We start from the raw sequence: 2,867 nt of genomic DNA, 5'->3' as shown, positions 1-2,867 counted from the left end.
TTGTTGCCAAACAAACATTACTGTAAAAGAACCCAAAATTCACTTATGCGAGCCCAACATGCTTCTAAACTTAAGGTTATTTTCACTAAACAGATTAGAAAGTATTCTCACTGGATGCGAAATAATTATAAGAAGAAGAAGGGAAGAAATTTGTGAAATATATTCTCCCACGAAATTTCACCAATCAGGTTCCAATGATTCCGATCGAAACTGCGCAAATTGCATACAGTGAACTAGCGCGACGTGAAATTCTATGATGCCAATGCAAATGTTCAAAAATAAGGAGTCGATGTTCAAAATGCTTTATTTTTGAATAGGTTGTTGTTGTTAATTTACGTCGCACTAGAGCTGCACAATGGGCTTTTGTTGTTGTTGTTCATTTACGTGGCACTAGAGCTTCACAATGGGCTATTGGCGACGGTCTGGGAAACATCCCTGAGGATGATCCGAAGACGTGCCATCACAATTTCGATTCTTTGTGGAGAGGATGGCACCCCCGCTTCGGTAGCCCGACGACCTGCACGCGAAGTCGAGCACTTTAAGGTGGAACAGTTTAACGAGGACCAATACCGCACAACCTCGGTCCCTACGCAGACTGATCCAAGTGGTCACCCATCCGCACACTGACGTAGCCAGTGATGCTTGACTTCGGTGATCTGCTGGGATCCGTGTCTTAACGATCAGTCCACTGTGGGACATTTTTGAATTGGTAGGAATAGTTCGTCTAAAGTAAGAACTCCCCCAGACATTCGTCTGGACTTGCGGATGTGACTATGGTAATGAAGTATGACCATTTCAAGTAGGGGTGCAGGATCACTGTTTTGGAGTGGCTCTGGTTCGGGTCCTCGAAAGAAAGGGAATCTCTTTCTTCGTTCTATTGTTTTAGTCCTAGAGTGCGAATCTATCATTTTTAAAATGCTCCATTCTTGTTTCTATAGCACCAGACTTGAAGTTTTTACCTTAGACAAACTAACTATAAGTACTTTATTAACGTCGTGCTTACAGCTGCAGAATATAAAAGGGCTCTAATATTTACGGCAGATTCTCAGAAAAATGATTGGAAACGATACGATTTCCAAGTACGCAGAGGCGCGCGAGCTTTTTAAAATTTTCTGCGATGGGCAGCAAGTTTCCTAAAGGAGAATTCACTGCTACACCAATAATCGACGTCCAGAGATAAAGGAATCTGATTGGTAAGTTTTACACGGGAAAGTATATATCTCCATGGATGATCGAAGGCATTAGGCAGGAATGCTCTTCAACTTTAATCTGTCATATTACCGCCAAAGCGATTGTTTTAAAAGTTTAAATTTTTATGTGGTTCAGAGCAATTCCTAGACTCCAAAATGGACAATACACTGAAACCCATGGGTTTGAGATCTGGAGGGAAAAGTCAATATCTCCTAGAAAAGAGAAGGCCTCAGCACGGATTACCATAAAAAAGAAGTTTGATCCTATAGTAGTCCAAACGTAATGACATCTTTAGTGTTTACTACCTCCTCACAGCATAGAAGTCAGACCATAGTGATATCTTTATTTTTCATCGACTGTGCAGTTTATGTTCGTTACGTCGGACTATCAAATTGATTCGTGCCGAGGTCTTTTTTCTAGGTGTTGGTAGAGTGGCCATTTTTTAGATGATTTCACGTCAGGAAAATGTGCCTTGTACCACTCCTCGTCTTTTTTGCCCTTGAGAGCTGGAACTGAGTCTAGTTGAAACATTCAGTTTACATTCTTTTTGGCCCACGGGAGCGCAGCAGTTTCTAGAATGTCCAGCTCTACACTTTATGATTTATTTTAATGCCCTTATCCGCAAAAACCAGATGTATTTTGCGACTTGCACAAATGACCATGATAGACGTTGGATTTTTGTGATGACCAATAATTGCCGAGATGCTTGGAGAATCTACATACCAGATCATATAATTCTGGGAGTTATCAGTTTGTTGGGTGGTAAAGAGCTTCCCATCAGTGAAAAGGAATATCTCTCAACTGGAATCAGTGAAAGGAATATCTCTCAAAGGAATATCTATTGCATTGCGGTCTACTGCTGAAACTTTCAATTAGCATTTATGTCTTTGAATTGCTGCAAAAGCAGTCATATTGAAACCAATAAAATTTATTTTTTAGTAAAAGTTTTCTCTTATTATTTGTTAATTTATTTATTTTTAATATTTAAAATCGTTTGCACTGCACTCTATATATGCATAAGCTGTTTAGTTATAGAAACAGACAAAAAAAAAAAAATGTTTTTTTTTTAAAACATCAAAATGAAGATGTAGATGCAATCTAAAAAATATGGTCAAAATTATTTATTTTAAGTCAAGAGGTCAATTAGGTGATGTTAATTTCTTGGAATGAATTTGATAATTTTTAAAGCGAATCGAAAATTTTTTACACATAAATAAGCAGAACAGACAAAACAAATTTATTTATCCTAAGATAATTCCACGTAAAATATAATTTTTAATAATTTTTTTTAATTAATAGAGGTCGAAAAAATATTTAATAGTACGATATTCTAATTTTTAGACTATTTGTAACAGTGGTTTCCAATTTACATGAGGCCAGGGGCTACAATAAAAAACACCAGTCAAATGGCGGGCCGCAACTTTGTCAAAATTTTATGTGACTCATTTATGTTTGAAGGAAAATTAAATATTACAGTCAGATTTTTATCAAGTTGTTCAAAACAAAAGTATTGAATTACAAACAATAATAAATAGTTTTTTTAATAAATATTTTCTTGGATGCAAAACCTGAGAAATATTTTTTTTTTTGCACCGTTGGTATGTCAAGCTGCACAGAAACGAAAAAATTAGTTTTTATTTTAAGTGAAAGAAAAGTACTTTAAACCCATATAGATT

Source organism: Parasteatoda tepidariorum, chromosome 10, assembly GCF_982258835.1.
Source record: "Parasteatoda tepidariorum strain Cologne lab strain chromosome 10, Ptep-v5.0, whole genome shotgun sequence".
NCBI classification, from domain to species: domain Eukaryota; kingdom Metazoa; phylum Arthropoda; class Arachnida; order Araneae; family Theridiidae; genus Parasteatoda; species Parasteatoda tepidariorum.
This window is presented reverse-complemented; position numbering follows the sequence as displayed.